Source organism: Palaemon carinicauda, chromosome 28 (genome assembly GCF_036898095.1).
Source record: "Palaemon carinicauda isolate YSFRI2023 chromosome 28, ASM3689809v2, whole genome shotgun sequence".
NCBI lineage: Eukaryota > Metazoa > Arthropoda > Malacostraca > Decapoda > Palaemonidae > Palaemon > Palaemon carinicauda.
The window spans coordinates 36,469,541-36,489,230 of NC_090752.1; the positions used below are offsets into that span (position 1 = coordinate 36,469,541).

Here is a 19,690-nt window from a genome sequence, read left to right on the forward strand (position 1 = left end):
CAATTGGCCTCAAAACTTTTAAATGACAAATTCGTAGATAATTTGTATTTTTCCTAACTATACAAACCTTAGCTATTTAATAGGGGTATTACTTTCGGCGTTGCTGGAATGACGAGCCCTTAATTTTTAATGAGGGTTAACTACCCATACCGCTAGTTAGGGGGGGGGGTAGCGGAGGGTAGCTTGCTACTGCCCCCCCTCTCACACCTGTGATTGAGCTCACTTTGCTTGGAGGTAGGACATCAAGGGGAATAGGGCTGGCGGGTAAGTTTGCTTAAATAGCTAAGGTTTGTATAGTAAGGAAAAATACAAATTATCTATGACTTTGTCATTTGTTCAGTAAATGAAATACAAACCATGCTATTTAATAGGGGTGACTCACCGATTAGGAAGGGTGGACGTCCCAGCCAATCTGACTTTTGGCTTTACCTGGGGGCTCCTTATCTGAGTGTATCAGTACTCAAAAAATAAGGAGTCCCTGCACCTCGCTAAATTCTTGCTACACAAGGTCTGTGGCCTACGCAAGTTGTGTGTTAAGGTATATAGAAGTGTGACTGTCCTGGTAAAGTATTCCGAGTTCTTTAGAAGGAAAAACTGTGTAACTAGGACTTTCCCAATACCACCTCGTCAGGTTATGGGGACACAACAGTAATAGTCTTAATAACTAGGTACACAAGGGAACATAGTTTACCTGCAGTGTTTTGAGGTCAGCTGTGCAGAGAACCCAGGATGCTGCTTTCCCCAAGAGAGGGGAGAATGAAGAAAAGAATAAGGGCCAGTCAAACTTTTTCATTCACGCAGACTAAAACAATGCCCTCAACCTTCTGCTACTTGTCCAATAAGGAGCTTGAGGTTTTAAACCAGCTGTTGTGCAGCCACCACAGGACCGATAGAGAACGTATCGAGTCTCCTGAGGGTCACGTCTTGCAGGTAGTGGGATGTGAATGTGGTCTGACGATTTCACACCCCAGCTTGAAGAACCTGCGTCACTGAGAAGTTTCTCTTGAATGCCAGGGACGTAGGTACGCCTCTGACATCATGAGCTCTGGGGCAACGTGAAGGAGGAGGGTCTGGATTCAGTGCATGGTCTATGACCTTGCGAATCCATGCTGAGATGGAGTTCTTGGTGACTCTCCTCTTGGTCCTTCCTGGGCTGACGAATAGTGCAGGCACATGAGGACGGGCTGCAGCTCTTCTCTTAAGATACAGCCTTAAACTCCTCACTGGGCATAGTAAGAGATGGTTTGGGTCATCTGTTACAGAACGGAGACTAGAAATCCGGAAGGAGTCGAGTCGTGGATCCGCTACTTCCGAGCTCTAAGTCTTAGCAATAAATTCAGAGATGAAGTTGAAAGCTACCTCTCCCCATCCCCTTGAATGGGCTATGTTGTATGAGAGACCATGAAGTTCACTGACTCGCTTGGCCGAAGCCAAAGCTAGCAGGAACACCATCTTCCAAGTCAGGTGGCGATCGGTTGCCTGGTGTAATGGTTCATAGGGAGGTCTCTTCAGAGACCTGAGAACTTGAACCACGTTCCAAGGGGGAGGTCTCACTTCTGACTGGGGGCAGGTAAGGTCATAACTCCGTATGAGTAAGGAAAGTTCTAGCGATGAAGAAATGTCCATTCCTTTCAGTCTGAAGGCGAGGCTTAAGGCTGAGCAATAGCCATTTAATGCCGAGACTGACAGGGGCATTTCTTCATGCAAATACACGAGGAACTCCGCTATTGCTGGAATAGTGGCATCGAGTGGAGAGATACCCCTTCCACGACATCAACCACAGAAGAATTTCCACTTTGCCTGGTAGACTGCTGCTGATGACTTACGCGGGTATCCAGAAATCCTAGTCGCAACTTGTTGCAAAAATCCTCTCTGAGAGAGGAGATGCTGGATAGTCTCCAGTGGCGAGTCAAGTCCAGGTGGAATCAAGCCTTTAACTCCCCAGACACACTGATCCTCATGGGACCAGCAGAACAGAAGGACCTTGAATGGTGGGTGTCAGACGAGAATCTACGAAAGGGAGTAGATCTTTTCATCCTCCCCCTGATTTGATGCTGTTCTCAGATGATTCAAAAAAGGGTGTGGGCCCCTACGTGCTGCACCACATGATCTCAGGCCTTTGGTGAAAGTCAGAAGAATACCTCCACATAAATCTCTAAAAGATGAAAGCCGTCTTTCTGGCCCTTCAACAGTTCCATCAGTTCATGGCAGGCCACTCTGTGGTGGTGATGTAAGATACCAAAGTGGTATCTTACATCAACAAACAAGGAGTTACTTTTCGCAGCCCCTATCTCATCTAGCAGTAGAGATAATGAAATGGCCCGAGAATCACTCAATACCACTATCAGCACGCTTCATTTCAGGCAAGAGGAATGTGCTTGCTAACAACCTGAGTAGAGCATCTCAGATAACGAGTACCAAATCGTTTTTGGATCATCTAGTAGCCAACAAAGTCCTGACTTTGTGGGGTTCTCCTTCAGTGGTTCTCTTCACAGCGGCCCTGAACTTCAGCTCCTGTTGTACTGCTCCCCAGTCCTAGACCCCAAGAGTCTGGCAAGATGCATTCCAACAACGGTGGACAACATCGACGTCTACGCTTTTCCCCCATTCTGTCTGATGAGGGTACAACACTTTCCACAAAGCTGTAGCTTTGCTATGAGTTCATACCTGGAGACTATCCAGCATCTCCTCACTTAGAGAGGATTTTTGCAACAAGTTGCAACTAGGATGTCTGGATACCTGCAGAAATCATCAGCAGCAGTCTACCAGGCAAAGTGGATAGTCTGTGGTAGGTGTCGTGGAAGGGGTATTTCTCCTCTTGATTCCACTATTCCAGCGATAGCAGAGTTTCTCTTGCATTTGCGTGAAAAAATGCTCCTTTCAGTTTCGACAGTAAAAGGCTATCGCTCAGCCTTAGGCATCGCCCTTAGACTGAATGGAATGGACATTTTCTCATCGTTGGAACTTTCCTTACTCATACGGAGTTACTAACTTACCTGTCCTCAGTCGGAAGTGAGACCTCCCCCTTGGAACGTGGTTCAAGTTCTCAGGTCTCTGAAGAGACCGCCCTATAAACCATTACGCCAGGCAACAGATCGCCACCTAACTTGGAAGACAGTGTTCTTGCTGGCTTTGGCTTCGGCCAAACGAGTCGGTGAACTTCATAGTCTCTTATACAACATCGCCCGTTCAAGGGGATGGGAAGAGGTAACGTTCCACTCCGTCCCTAAGTTTGTTGCCAAGACGCAGAATCGGGGAGTGGCGTATCCCCAATTTGAATCGGGGAGTGGCGTATCCCCAATTTGGCTCATTCTGGATTTTGAGTCTCCGTACTGTAACAGATGACCCTGATCTTCTCTTACTCTGCCCAGTGAGGAGTTTGAGGCTTTACCTCAAGAGAACAGCTGCAGTCCGTCCCCATGTGCCTACACTTTTCGTCAGCACAGGGAGGAACAAGAGGAGGGTCACCAAAAATACCATCTCTGCTTGAATTTGCAGGGTCATAGACCATGCCCTGAAACCAGACCCTCCTCCTTCATGTCACCCCAGATTCCACGATGTCAGGGGCATAGCTACATCCCTGGCCTTCAGAATAAACTTTTCAGTGACGCAGGTTCTGCGTGCTGGGGTGTGGAAATGTCAAAGTACATTCACAGCCCACTACCTACTAGACGTGACCCACAGGAGGCTCGATACATTCTCTTTCGGCCCTGTGGTGGCTGCACAACAGCTGGTATAATACCTCAAGCTCCTAATTGGACAAGTATCTGAAGATTGAGGGAACTTAGCCAGTTTTAGTCTGCTTGAATGAAAAGGTTGGACTGGCTCTTATTCCTTTCTTCATCTTCCCCTCTCTTGGGGAAAGTAGCAACCTAGGTAGTCTGACCTCAAACCAATGCAGGTAAACCATGCTTCCTTTTGTACCTAGTATTAAGTTAATACTGGTGCATTCTCATACCCTGGCGAGGAGGTATTGGGAAAGTCTTGGTTACAACAGTTTTTCTTACAAAGACTCGGAATAGCTTTTATCTTGACAGTCACGCTACTAATATCTCAACACAGTTTGTGTAGGCCATGTTCCTTGCTTAGCAAGGTTTAGCGAGGTGTTGGGGATTCCTTATTTTTGGTACATACCTATTCGAAATGAGGAGCCCCCAAGTAGCTAAAAGCCAGTTTGTCAGGGATGTTCACCCTCCTAATGGGCAAGTCTCCTCTACTAAATAGCGTTATGTTTGTATTCCAGTTACGGAACAAATGACAAATTTTAATTTGTATTTTTCCTAACGATACAAACCTTTAGCTATTTATACAAACTTACCTGCCAACCCTATCCCCTTTGAAGTCCTGCCTCCAAGCAAAGTGAGATAAGTTGTGTGAGTGGGAGGGGTAGTGAACTACCCCTTCCTCCCCACTAACTAGCAGGATGGGTAGTTAACCCTTGCTAGAATATAATGGCTCATCCTTTCAGCTTCGTTGAAAGTAACAACCCTAATAAATGGATTTTGAGCAAAGCAAAAAATCTATTTTTGGGTGAGAGTGCCATGTCGTCCTGATGGAAGGTTCCTTTAGGTAGCTTTCTAAGGGATTTTTGCTAGAGTGATACTCCCAGAGAAATAAACCGAAGGTCTCCAGCATTCTAACTCCTGGCGCGAGTATCCAATTAAGGATATCGCATAATATCTAAGGGATTTTTGCTAGAGTGATACTCCCAGAGAAATAGACCGAAGGTCTCCAGCATTCTAACTCCTGGCGCGAGTATCCAATTAAGGATATCGCATAATATCAGGGGACGTATTTTTAGATACGACACATAGCAATCTTCACCCCGAATAGATTTAACTTTGATGTAAGGGGGAAGAGTGGCAAAAGAAGGGGGTGCCAATCTAGGTACCTTGTGGACCTCCTTCCCCATTACTACTACAACGCCATTCCTTTTCTTGTCGTTAAGCAGAAATGGCTGCAGATAAAGTAATTTTGGGAGGGGTCAGCAAAGGGTGAGTCCATCAGGACATGGCACTCTCGCCCAAAAATAGATTTTTCGCTTTGCTCAAAATCCGTTTTTTGGGCTCGGGCCATGTCGTCCTGTTGGAGGAATGCCAGAGAATTAACTTTAAATTACTATAGCTGTGGGTTTGTGTATGTGCCTTCTACCTTTAATAGATTTCCTTATCTGGTGTGCTAGACCTGTATGTGAAATTCCAGTTGACTGTCATTTCCACTAAGCCTGGAACTGGTTTAGTGCTTCCTGCCCCCTGCAGGGAAAGTGTCGACATTGACAATAAGGATTCAAGGTTTGAATTTTTGTAGGAATGGAAGGTAAAACTTTAGAGATTACCTTTCACTTACCTTGGAAATCTGTATCCTGATTTCAAGTTCTGGGCCCTTCTAGGGCTTAATTAAAACTCTAGCATGTTTTATTTGTCTGTAACTGAGATAGCAGTAATAAGACGCAAATACCTTTATTATTTTTACTTTGCAACTAGATTATCAAATGTAGTTACAGTAGAGTATGAATCTAATCCAGCATTAAAACACATCAGGGTCCATATTTTCTCTTGTCAAAAATATGTAATTTCATTATCGGAATAATGCCACACAATGGAGATGTGAAACCAAATCTGTCTTGACTTATACAGATTTTTGGGAATACATAAACACTGTGACGCAAATGTTCACTCGGCACTGGTGTTATTGGTCAGATATGCACCTATATGGAACAGAGTGTTAATCATCGTTGTGATTTGCACTAGAAGGTAAGTGTACCCATGCACCCGATGCACTGTAAAGTCCCAAAACAGTTCACTGTTCATCGTAGCACTAGACGACGGGTTTTATAACACTACCCGCCGCCACCACAAAATGTTTTATTTCATGTACTTGCTTCGCATAGTGTTTGTAGAAGACCCTGGATGATGTCCACCCAGTGTATGAGCGGAGTCTCTCTAAGTCCATATGTTGAAAGAAGTTCAATGAAGAAGCAACTTTCCTCGGATCGTGACCTGCGGGTGTACTGTCAGGATCCGCTCTGCGAATAAAGTAGGTGAGCTTCGCTCTCAGTTGTCTTAGGGATAGGTTTGATCCTGAGGTTCGCTTCTGAAGAGCTGTCCTCCCTTGAAGTCTGAAGTTCTTCGAAGATAGACCTTAAGACACTCTACTGGGCACAGAGAGATATCTTCCTTCAGTGGGCAGATTCTCCAAGGGCCCCATCTCTTAGTGGGTAGCTCATTCTTGGCAAGAAAGGCAGGATCAGGAAAGAAGTTCAGTTCTCCTGTGTCTAGTTACTGAATATGGCCTTTGTTTCTAGATAAGGCCATTATTTCACTAACTCTAGCCCCTGAGGCTATTGCAAACAGAAAAATTACTTTCTGTGTTAGGTCGTTTAGAGTACAATTCTCATTGTTTAGGTTCGAAGCATAGTGCAAGACTTTGTCCAAGGACCACGTGATGGGCTTTGGTCGGGTTGCTGGCTTGAGTCTAGAGCATGCTTTTGGGATCTTATTAAAGATTTCACAAGAGATGTCCACTCCAAAGGCGTACAGAAGTGGTCTAGCCAGGGTTGAATTACACAAAGTAATCGTAGTAGAAGCCAGGCCTTGTTCGTGTAGGAATATGAAGAATGCTAGACAGAAATCTGTCGATATTTATGTCGGTTTCCTTGTTTTCACAAAGGAAACCCATTTCTTCCATGACGATTCATATTGTCTCCTAGTTGAACTAGGCTGATACTCTTCGATGAAGTCAACTTTATCCTTCGAGTTTCCAAACTTTTTGTTCTCCGCTAGGGCGAGAAAATCATGAGATGTAGGTTGTTGGTTCTCGAGGATGAAGCGTAGACAGTCGACTTCTGGACCAGTTGGGATAATACTGGATCCAGCAGAAGAAACCACTTCAGTTTCAGCTCTAGAACTAGAGGGAACCAATTGCTTTTGGGCCACTTGGGGGCCACTACTGCTGCTGTCCCTCTGAAGGATCTTAGCTTGTTGAGGACTCTTAGCAGGAGATTGGTTGGTGGAAACAGGTTAATGCAATTCCACCTGTTCCAGTCGAGGGACATGGTGCCCATCACCTCTGTTTGAGGGTCCTTATAAGGGGCTACGTAACGAGGTAGTTTCATGTTGTCGCTCGTTGTGAAGAGGTCGGTCTGCAGTTCCGGGACTTTTTCCGAGGTAAAGGAGAATGAGTCTGCAGAAGAAACCACTTCAGTTTCAGCTCTAGAACTAGAGGGAACCAATTGCTTTTGGGCCACTTGGGGGCCACTACTGCTGCTGTCCCTCTGAAGGATCTTAGCTTGTTGAGGACTCTTAGCAGGAGATTGGTTGGTGGAAACAGGTTAATGCAATTCCACCTGTTCCAGTCGAGGGACATGGTGCCCATCACCTCTGTTTGAGGGTCCTTATAAGGGGCTACGTAACGAGGTAGTTTCATGTTGTCGCTCGTTGTGAAGAGGTCGGTCTGCAGTTCCGGGACTTTTTCCGAGGTAAAGGAGAATGAGTCTGCGTCTAGGGACCATTCTGTCTCTATGGGCTTTTGCCTGTATAGAGCGTCCGCCGTCACGTTGCGGAACCCTTGTAGGTGAACTGCTGATAGGTGCCATCCCTTCTTCCTTGCCAGGTAGAAGGTGACTAATATCACATGGTTGATATGAGGCAATCACGCGCCTTGTTGATTTAGACATTTTGCTATCACTTCGTTGTCCAGGACCAATCTGATGTAGATTGCTCTGCGAGAGGGTAGTTTCTTCAACGTCAGGAAAACTGCCAGAGCTTCCAAAACGTTGATATGAAAGGTTTTGAACTGGTGCGACCAATTCCCTTGCACTTTTCTCTCGTGAGAATGGCCTCCCCATCCTTCCGAGGAGGCATCCGTGTGTATTACCACTGATGGTTGTGGTGGTTGCAGGGGAATTGTTCATGCTAGGCTCTTTGCTGTTGACCACGGCCTTAACTGTGTGCGCAATAGGGTCGGGGTCAACCTTAGTTGACCTCTTCGAGCATTTGATGCGTATCTTCTCCAGACTCCTGACGCATCTTATAGATGTGCTTTTAGCACCGGGCCTAACACTGCTGCGAACTGGAGAGAGCCCAATACTCTTTCCTATTGGCGTCTTGAAATCCTCTTGTGACGGATTAGTCTCTTGACAGATCCCTTTATCTCACTCCTCTTCTTGGATGGAATGGAGAGGTGGTGTGACTTTAAGTTCCATTGGATTCCTAGCCATTGGAACTTCTGTGCTTGAGGAAGGCGAGACTTATTGGGATTGATCTTGAAGCCCAGGTGTTCCCGGAACTGGATCACCTTGTTGGCTGCCTGCAGACAAGTAGTCTTGGATGCTGCCCATACCAGGCAATCGTCTAGATATTCTACAACGTGAACTCCTTCGGAGTGTAGCTGCTGGACGATTGTGTCTGCCGGCTTCGTTAATATCCTTTGGGCTGTGTTCAGTCGGAAGGGCATTGCCCTGAAGACACTTCTTCTGTAGCTTGAATCATAGGTAGGAAGGAGAAAGGGCGACTCATTGGAAGATGCCAGTCAGCATCTGCTGGGTTTATTGAGACTGTGTATACCCCTTTTGGTAGAAGGGTCCTTATGTGTTGCAAGGTAAGCATCCGGAACTTGTTCTCGATGAACTTGTTGAGTGGAGACAAGTCTAGAATGACTCTGAGTTTGTCTAAGTCTTTCTTGGGAACACAAAACAGCCTTCCCTGGAATTTGATGGACTTCGCTTTCCTTATTACCCTCTTGTTCAGGAGTTCTGAGGTATATTCTTCTAACGAGGGGTGGAGTGTGGGAAGAATTCTGGAAAACGGGGTGGAGTGTTGGAAGAATTCTGGAAAACGGGGTGGAGTTCTGTTCCATTTCCACCCGAGTCCATTCGTTATTAGGCTGTGGGCCCAGGGATCGAAGGTCCAGCGATCCCGAAAGTGATAAAGTCTGCCTCCTACCTGAAGCCCCTCTTTGCATTGTGTGTCCTGCGGATTTGTTTCTGTGACCATGTCCGCCTCGGCCCCAAGAGGAGTTACCTCCGGGCAAACTTCTCTTAGGGCCTTTTCCTTTCTGACTAAGGGGAAAGGAAGTTGACTGCCTCTCAAAGTTAGGGTTAAGCACTGGTGACGGGGCTACCAGTTGTTGAGGGACCATCTGAAAAGTGGGATGAGGCATCGTGGTCATAGTCATGGCAGGCAGTTGTGCAGGTTTGCGTGGTCTCCTTGCCTCTTTATTCTTGGGCTGGGAACCTCCGTCCGAAGAAGATTTCTTCTTTGAGCTCATGCCCCACTTTTGGAGAACGTTCCTGTTCTCCGTGGCTGTTCTGGCTATGATCTCTTGGACCAGTTCCTGTGGGAAAAGATCTTTACCCCAGATTCTTGAGGTAATCAGTTTCCTTGGTTCGTGTCTTATGGTCGCTGAGGCCAAGACAAACTCTCTGCAGGCTCTCCTTGCTCTGAGGAAAGCATATAAGTCTTTCACAAGGGTACCCATGTGGGATTTAGCCAGGAAAATGAACATTTCTGAGGCGTTCTGTAGACCTGCACTCATTTCCAGTCAGTTCTGATGAGAAAGGGAGGCCACAAGTCTCTCCTTCGTATCTCGTTCCCTCCTCAGAAGATGGTCTGGCAACTTCGGAAGGTTCTCATTGAACTGCTGGCCTGCTATCTCTGGATCCAACTTAGAGATGGAGAAGGTTAGGTGGACATCCTTCCACTTCTCCTCGCAGGTAGGCAGTGCCAGAGAGAATGGTTTGCATTCCTCTAGGGTTGGGCAGGGTTTGGCCTCGTCGACTGCCTTGACGGCAAAGTCTAGTGCTTTCTCCGAAAAGGGGAAAGAGATGGAGGAAGGAGCAAGAAAGGTGAGGTTTCTCTTGCTCAGTGCTGAGACTTTGGAGTTGGTGTACCCGGCTCCTTTCAAGGTTTCCAGGAGGGTGGCTTGCGCCTTGTCATGCTCGAAGACAATGACCTCTTTGGGTACCGTTTCCTCACGAGCTGCTTGTTCATCCCGCAGTCTCACGTAACAGTCTGGGTAAGCTGAAAAGTTAGGCCAGAACTCAAGATCTGCAATTAGTTTTGTCCCCAACTTCGAGGCAAATAGTTTCCCATTCGTCATGGGCACCCTCTTAATGAGAGAATACCTTGATGAAGTCATTGAGCTTCAGCACGGCATTTCACTCCCGTGCTGAAACTTGGTGACGGGCAAGAGGGCTCTCGAACTTGGGGAAATTACTCCCCCAGTTCGAATCTAAATTTCTCTCTTTCTTATGTTTCTACGTCTGTTATTGCCACTTGGGCGGATGTTTCTACATTTGGTATTGCTGCCTGCTTTGATGAATGGGAAAGGGGTCACGGTTGGGAGGTGTTTGTGCTCAAAGCTATATGTGAGAGTATTGGATGATCTCAGCCATCCCGAAGATGGTTTGGACCTTTTTGGCGGAACTATTCTCAAGTGTTGGGTCTTCGGAATCCAGGGGGATCCAATGCTTGGGGTAGGACTCTCGGCTTTTGGCCGGAAGTTTGTCATTACAGATATGGGGAGGATGATTCCATAGTTTCTTGGTCTCAGTCCTAACAGGCGGGTTCAGCTTACACCTGTGCCTCTATATCTGTTTTGATGCTATCCTTCGGGTAGGGTATGGAGTGGACCATCTGGGAAGTATACTCTCACTGTGCCGGTAGTGGAGAGTGCAAATTTCCTTCCCAACATGTGATGCCTTGATGTTCTCAAGCAGGTAAATCAAACTATTCAAAAAATCACTCTTCTCTTTTCTTTATTCTGATGGATTCTTGTGACAATGACCCCACCTCCCCTGGATATGCTGACTCGCCCCCGGCACTGTTGACGACCTCTGGCAATTCATTTAAAGAAAACTCCGTTGACGACGTAGGAACTAAAAAGGACTGTTCTTTAAACATTCGGAAAAAGGGTAAGTGGCAACACAGGAAAACTGAATGTCCTGCACGTTACCCAAATCCCTTTAGAAGCTAATTATGATGTGCTACATAAAATATTTGAGTGTTACGGATCAATAAAAGAAATTAGAATGAAACTTCAAGATGATAATTGGGAATCTTGGTTATCATTTAATTGTCATGAGGAAGCATTTAATGCAAGCCGTAATATTGTTGATATTAAAGTAGGTAATATGAGTGTTGAGGGTGCTCTTTGTGATGGGGCACCTAAAGATCTGGATGTCTACAGACCAGCAGACTGGGCTGATAAAGATATAGAGGCAGATATGCCATCCCAAAGAAAGCCAAAACCACCAATGTGGCTTCTTGCTCAATCTGTAGGAGGTACGGAAAATTATTTCAAGATATGCAAATTTCTTCAGAGGAAAGTAGGTACGATCGCACCGGGAGATATATCTCGATTTGGGAAGAAAAGTTACTTGATAGAGGCCAAGTCATACACACAGTCTGTTATACTGTCCAATTTGAAGACAGTAAATGATGATATAAAATTGGACATCAAACTCCATCTAAACTTTAGCTATGGAAGGGGAGTGGTTTTTAATAGGGATCTGTATGAATTTACTGAAGAGGAGATATTGGCTATGTGTCCTCTATCAGTGTGGAAAGTACATAAAGTACCTGGAACATCAATGATTGTTCTTACTTTCCAGGATGCGGATGTACCTTTCCAAATAGACATAGAAAACGAAAGGATCAGAGTTCAACCTTTTAAGCAGAAGCCACTGCAATGTTATAATTGCTTTAAATTTGGACATCCTTCCAAAGTTTGCAATAATGAAAAAATTTGTAATACTTGCTCCAATATTTACCATGGGGATTGTACACTTGAGGCAAGGTGCTTAAACTGCAACTCTAATCATAAATCTAATAATAGGAGCTGCCAGTTTTATAAGTTAGAAGAGGCTGCCCTCAATAAATCAATTATTGAACATGTAAGCGTGGGGCATGCCAAGAGATTATTAAATAAATCTAATACTTATGCAAAGACATTAAAAACAGGAGAAAAAGTTCCTCAGGAATCATCTCACCCACCTACTACTGTAGGTAGTTCTCGAAAAAGGAATTCACCATCTATTGATAAAGTGCTGCATAAGACAAGAACATCTCCTCCTAAAGATTTATCATTGAGTATCAACAAAAAGACGTTGCCCACCACTATCAAACCTTTGTCCCCCATTACAAAGGATAGTACTAACCTCTCCCAGGCCATATCCTTGCCTGATTTAATGGAGATTCCACCTGACACCAAGTTATCAGGTGTACCTGTAGTTGGGAAGGTACAAAAACCTGGTAACTCGCAACCTATTAATCGTAAAAGAAAGAGACCTCCATCTCTCTCACCCCCTTCCATAAGAAATACTAGAATTATGACATCAAATAAATATGATGTTTTGTCTGTTGATGTTGGCGATCAACCAGAAGACAATTTAAATAAATCAGAAATTCAAGTTGAGGTTCACCATCCCCCTCAACAAATATATAAAAAAGATACAAAGAAAAACACCAACGTAAAACCCAGCATAACAAGACCATTTCTGAAGAAACCTACAGGTAATAATGTTAGATTAAAAACTGCTTATGGGAAGGCCTCATCCAAGATGTCTTCCTGAAATAATCCATAGTTTTCTCCTCAATTTTGCAATGGAACTGTTAGGGTTTAAGGGCGAAATTTGAAGTACTTGAGCTCCTAATTCACGAACATTCCCCCATAATTGTATGTCTACAGGAAAGTATGCTTGATGCTAACACTCCTAGTCCTCGAGAGTATGTTAGCTATAGAACACCATATAATCATCAAGCAGGGAGCCATGGTGTAAGTCTCATGTACGTTCGTCGAGATGTTCCCCAAATACCTATGTCTATATGTACAACACTGCAGGCAGTGGCTGTACAAATTGATATAGGAAGAAAATATACAATATGCTCGCTCTACTTGCCTCCAAATGATAATATTTTATATGATGATTTAGCAGAGGTCATTCATCAACTCCCTCAACCATTTCTCTTACTGGGAGATATGAATGGTAGACATACTTTATGGGGTGATATTTTAGCAAACACAAGGGGCAATATTATCTCATCAATTGTGGAGAATGAGGATGTGGGACTCCTTAATACAGGAGAGCCCACACACTTCCATGTTCAGACAGGTACCTTGTCATGCATTGACCTTTCAGTTGCAAGCTCTAACTGCCTTCTTGATTTTGATTGGAGGACATTAGATGATTGGCTTACTAGTGATCATGCACCAATCATTATAAACAGCAACAAGGGTCCGCCTTTGCAAAGATCGCCACGTTGGAATCTAGACAAGGTAGACTGGGTTAAATTTTCTGAGCTAAGTGAAATCGAAGGGAGAGCAAAACAGTTTGAAAGTATTGATGATGCCATAGACCTACTGAATGGAACTCTTCATACAGCAGGAGTCAATTCAATTCCTAAAACAACAGGGTTATTCAAACGACGACCAGTCCCGTGGTGGACTTCAGAACTAACTGCACTCCACAGAGCCACAAGAAGATCTCTAACACGATTGCATAGACGCAGAACTGATGAGAATTTAATTATGTACAAGAAATGTAGAGCACAGTTCCGTCGTGCCATGAAAGAAACAAGGCGCCAGTCATGGATGTCTTTTGTTTCCTCCATTAACAGTAGAACACCACCATCTTCTGTGTGGAGGAAAGTAAAAAAGATAGCTGGCAAATTCACCCCCAACCCACCACCAGTGTTGAAGGTGAATGGCCAGTATGTAACTGAAGCAAATGATGTTAGCAATGCCTTGGCTAATCATTTTTCAAATGTATCCAGCAAGCCCCTGGTCACCAGTATAGGAGCACTGAAGAAAAGAAAATTTTAAATTTTGCAACAAGAAGGGAAGAGTCGTATAATTCTCCTTTCACTGAAAGAGAATTTGATTCTACACTTGCTCATTGCAATGATACAGCCCCTGGACCCGATGGAATTCCATATGCAATGATTAAACATGTACATTTTAATACAAAGCTATTTATTTTAAGCATTATTAATAGAATATGGCAGGATCATAGTTACCCAAGTGTTTGGGAACTAGCCATTATTTTAGCCTTTTTTAAACCCGGTAAAGACAAGTTTTTAGCAGCAAACTATCGTCCTATTGCATTGACATCTTGTTTATGTAAAATCATGGAGAAGATGGTCAATGCAAGGCTAATGTGGTACCTTGAAAAGAAAGGTATTTTATCATTGATTCAATGTGGATTCCGAAAAATGCACTCAGCGACTGATGTGTTAATACGACTTGAGTCTTCTATTTGTGAAGCCTTTGCTTCCAAACAGCACCATGTTACAGTATTTTTTGACCTTGAAAAGGCATATGATACCACATGGAGATATGGTATACTTAAAACCATTCATGAAATCGGATTGAGAGGAGAGCTGCCACTATTTATTCAGGCATTTCTTTCACATAGAGTTTTTCAAGTGAGAGTTGGGGATACTCTATCAGAGAGTAAGTGCCAGGAAGAAGGAGTTCCCCAGGGTAGTGTGCTGAGTGTAACCCTTTTTGCACTAGCAATTAATGGGATATCCTCAGCCATTCCCCAGGATGTTCTCTCAACATTATTTGTGGATGATCTCTCAATATCATTTGCTGGCACTAGAATGGCAATGGTTGAGAGAAAAATCCAACTCGCTATTGAGAAAATTATCCAGTGGGCTAACATGAATGGATTTAGGTTCTCGACAAGTAAAACTACCATTGTCCATTTTTGTCGTGTCCGGGGAGTACATCCAGACCCGGATATATACATTAAAGGTCAACGGATACCATGTGCAAGAGAAGCTAAATTTTTAGGTTTGATATTTGATTGTAGGCTTACTTGGGTTTCTCACTTAAAAGCGTTAAAAGCTAAATGTGTTGAAGCTCTGAATATCTTAAAAGTATTGTCCCATACATCATGGGGGGCAGACCGCAATACTATTTTAAAATTATACAAGGCCTTGATTTTTTCCAAAATTAGTTATGGTTGTGAAATATATTCTTCAGCCACCCCAAGCCGGTTAAAAATATTAGACTCGATACATCATGCAGGTATTAGATTGTCTACTGGAGCTTTTAAAACCTCGCCTATCCCAAGTCTCCTTGTTGATGCTGGAGAGTTACCTCTAGACCAATACCGAATGTCTTCCATTATTCGGTATTGGTTTAGATTGCAAAGACTCCCTAACTCTCTAGCCTTTCAGACTGTAAGCCTTGTAAGACACGCATCATACTTTGAGTTGCACCCAAAATCTCCTCAACCTTATGGCTTTCGGGTGAAACGATTATTAAATAGTTTGGATATAATTAGAAATAAGGTACTTCCATTCAAGGTATCATCAACGACTCCATGGAAGTTACCAGAGATATCTTTTTGTAAATATTTTATTGGAAATAAGAAGAATATGTCAGACCTAGAAGCCAAGTGTCTTTTTAATGAACATGTTAAAGAACATACAGGATCAACTTTTATGTATACTGATGGCTCCAAATCTGATGCTGGCGTTGGATTTGGAGTACATAATAATGGTTTTATTTGAAGAAGTGCACTTCCTCTGACCGCTTCTATATTTACTGCTGAACTGTATGGCATATTAACCGCTATTGAGAAAATAGCGTTGGAGAAGGAGGGTAATTTTACAATTTTTAGTGATGCAAGGAGTGTCCTTCAAGCTATAGAAGTTTTTAATTCTAATAACCCTTTAGTTTTAAAGATTTTAGAATGGCTTTTTATTATTGGACGGAGAGGTATAACAGTTCAATTTTGTTGGGTTCCAGCACATGTAGGTGTGTCTGGGAATGAGAAGGCAGATTCACTGGCTAAGAAGGCTGCATCCGAGTTGCTGCCAAGAAGGTATCCCATTCCCTGTAATGATTTCTTACCTGACATCAAGAAATTGGTTTGCAATAAATGGCATCAGCAATGGGATAGCCTAGATGGGAATAAAATGCGAGAGGTAGCAAATGACATATCTCCTTGGAGGTATAATATGATGCCCCGAAAATGGGAGACGTCTCTTTGTCGTCTCCATATTGGTCACACTCGGTTGACACACGAGTTTCTGCTGAAGGGCCAACACCGACCGTATTGTGACGACTGTTTAGTACCTCTAACAGTAAGGCATTTGTTGACCGAATGCCCCAATTATAACAACTTAAGGAATAGATATTTGTTTGAGGCTCGAGGTGAGGGTGGCAGGTTCATCCTTGCCAAGATTCTTGGAAATGATGTGTCCTACCATGCAAGTGGCATTTTTAGATTTATTTCAGAAGCAGGTCTTCTGAAAAATATTTAACTTTTATGACATTCAACTTTTATGATTTTAATTGAATACTCTCTTATTTTTTATTTTTTTATTTTTTTATTTTTTATTTTTTTTTTTTTTTTGTATACATAAATTAAATGTTACCGGTGTCAATGACCTCAGATGTCAGGATGCCTGAAAACTTTAAATCAATCAATCAATCAATCGTCATGGGCATATGCTCCGCATACCTCCAGGGGTTGGTTTCGGAGCGGTGAGGGAGATCCAACACTTTAAGGGGCTTCTTAGTGGAGCCCTTGGTTGATCCAGGGCGGTCCGCCCTCTTCTGCAACAGTATCTGCTGCTGCCTGAGTGATTCTCTCATCGTCTCTTGTTCCTTTTAGAACAATTCCATCATCCGTGGAATCGAAGTGAGGTTCGCTTCGTTCTTGTCGGCATGTGCAACTGGTTGTGGAGTTGGGGTTGAAGAAGTTGACGGCATAGGTTGGTATTCCGTCATGGCGAACTGAAGGTCTTCGGTTGCCGTTGAAACGGATCCTTCTTCCTCCGTTCGTGGATGTTCCATGTCTTCTTCAGGGCCTCCTTGCAGTAGGTCCTTCTCAGTGTCATGGACACTTCTGATGTCCTTTCTTGGTACAGTGCCTTATCTATGTCCGTGTTGATCTTCAGTTGTATGAGGGGAGACTGGACCTATTCCTGGGGCACCACCACGTTTGGTAGAGCCTTGGGGAACCGTAGGCACCTTAGGGAGTCGTTGGGTAAGTATGGTCCCCGAGAGTTTTTCTGGAACCTTTTTACCCATTTGCAAAGGGTCTCCCTTGCTGTAACCCTAGCCTCTATGTTGACTGAGGGAGCTTCTCCGAAGCCGTTGGCCTGTAGGGTCGAACAGGTGGGGCAACCCTTCTGGTCCCAATACTTGAGGACTCCCGACACGATGCAGCAGGGGGCATGAGTCCTGCACTTCGTGTGACCACTAAAGTCTTTGCCTGTGTGGTTGCAGGATAAGGCTGCATACTTTTCCATTGGCTCCTCCTGTAAAGGCTTTAATTTTTTATATCAGTGATATAAAAGCATACAATTTTTATTAACAATAGTAACTACTATTGTTTATGGTAGCTTAGGATAGTAAGCTTGAAAGGAAGTAGAAAAGACACATATCTGTGTTTCCTCTTTCAGGCCATTGCTGAGACCTCCATCAGTAATAATATTTAGTTTCCCTGATAGGGAGAATACAAGGTTAGAGAAAACTCTAGGAACTAGAGTTAGAGTTAATAAGTTTGTATACTAACATTATCTACCTTTAGTATATATTAACACTGATCGGTGATTTTTTAGGGTCCTGATGATCGAAAAAAACCATCGGGGTGTTGAGGGAGTACTCAGCCTCAACACAAAATCGTGGTCCCAACAATTGACTGCGACAGGAAACAGAGAGTATGTTAGAAAACATGTGTACTGCTGTATAGTTGTATACTGTAGTTTAGCCGGCGGCACTGCAGGGGTTAGGTTAGTACCTGGCAGCACTAACTGATAGAGAGAGAAAAAGCATTGAGGAAGGAGAGTTTCCTATTATTATGGTTAACATAACAATTGGAAGTGTAGGAGGACTATCAGGCTGCCTACTGTCTCCTGCCAGAATGAGAGTTCCAATGGAACAGGTAAGAATCTGTCTGATTCTGGCTTCCACCCATCTACAGAAGGTCTGCCGGCGGTGGCAATAAATGTGGTTGGTAGTCCAAGAGAGGGCTGAGGACTTCCCAAAGTATGTTAGGTTTCCCACCGGCAGCCGTCAGGAGCCGTCTCAATCTTCCCCCCCAATAATATTCACTTTCTGTGAAGGAAGGAAGTAAGGGGGAAGGTGGCTGAGGCGGCTGAACTAAATGCTACTGGCAGGGTACTAGCCAGTAACGCAGTCAACGTAGCAAGCCGAGATGACTGTCAGAATACCGGTGAAAGAGAATTGTGACGGCTATGATGTCACTAAAGGACAGAAAGGGAAAGGGTAAAGGGTCTTATAGTTCAAGATATGAGAGGTGGTGGCAGGTATGCCGCCTACCTTCAACAGTGAACTGAGGAAGTATGGCTTTCTGTGCTGACGACGTCGTCGGCGGCAGAGGAAACATGGTTCCTTTGCTGGCGACATCATCGGCGGCAAGACAAGGGCACCCTTGGTTAGTCACTATCTAAATCAAAGCCAGAGGTGGCAAGAACTCTGTTCTACTCGACTGCGATGAAGAAAGACAGTGGTTGCCGCCAGTAGCGGCGGCGGCACTCAGGGAGGAAGGAAGGGTTTAGCCTCTTTTCTTTGTGAGAGAATGTATATTCTAACTTATCTGTAGATTTTAGAAAATGTAAATTCTCATCTGAATCAATAAGGAACCATAGGGTGAGGCTAAACGTGGGGGATTACTTAACTAACGTATATATGAGCGAGAGTAGTCTCGCTCTGGTAGCATCCCCGGCCAAGGTTTGGTACCACCGGGGCTCCCGCCACATATGATCAGTAAAGACACATAATAGGAAGAGGAATAAAATTCATGAATTCATGTATGCAAGATCACCACTTGTATAATTTGCCTAAATAGCTAACATTGTAGCTTAATACCGCAAATTGTCGCCCTACTGACTAAATAAAATGCAATAGTAAGGGGCGACTGCAGTCGTAAAATGGCTGCTTCCGGTCTGGGCAATGCTCACCTAAACACACTTGAATTATAGAAATTTAACTGTGAAAAGGGAGACTAAATTTATACACAGGAAAGAATTAATACTCAATTTTCCAAAGGATGAAAATGCTGGAGATATCATGATGAATATTCCAATAACATGTAACAAAACACCGGGTTAACACGGGAGCACAACTCCTTAGAGCTACAAGAAAAGGAATGGCGTCGTAGTAGTAATGGGGAAGGAGGTCTACCGGGTACCTAGATCGGCACCCCCTTCTTTCGCCACTCTTCCCCCTTACATCAAAGAGTTAAATCTATTCGGGGTGAAGATTGCTATGTGTCGTATCTAAAAATGCTTCCCCTGATATGCGATATCCTTAATTGGATACTCGCGCCAGGAGTTGAGAATCCTGGAGACCTTCGGTTTATTTCTCTGGGAGTATCACTGTAGCAAATATCCCTTAGAAGGCTAACTAAAGGCACCCTTCCATCAGGACGACTTGGCCTGAGCCTAAAAAATAGCTAAAGCTCTATATCGTTAGGAAAAATAAAAATTATCGCCGAATTTGCCATATGTATACCAGGTATTTGCTACTGATTTTTTTTTTTTTTTTTTATTCATCAAACTCTATCTGTAGCCGTTGGATTATATTTAGATTTGAAAGATCTGGTAATCACTAATATTTTATGGAATTGAGTAATATTCTCACATTGATGAATTTATAATATAGGGTTTTTTCATGTTAAGGATGATATTTGCATTGCTTAGTTTGT

At 43.8% G+C, this 19,690-nt stretch overlaps 1 long non-coding RNA gene across 3 annotated transcripts in view; it reads left to right on the forward strand.

Annotated features, from left to right (window-relative positions):
* LOC137622001 (uncharacterized) overlaps positions 1 to 19,690 on the forward strand; it is a 64,053-nt gene that overhangs the window by 30,719 nt on the left and 13,644 nt on the right. The window lies entirely within an intron of this gene.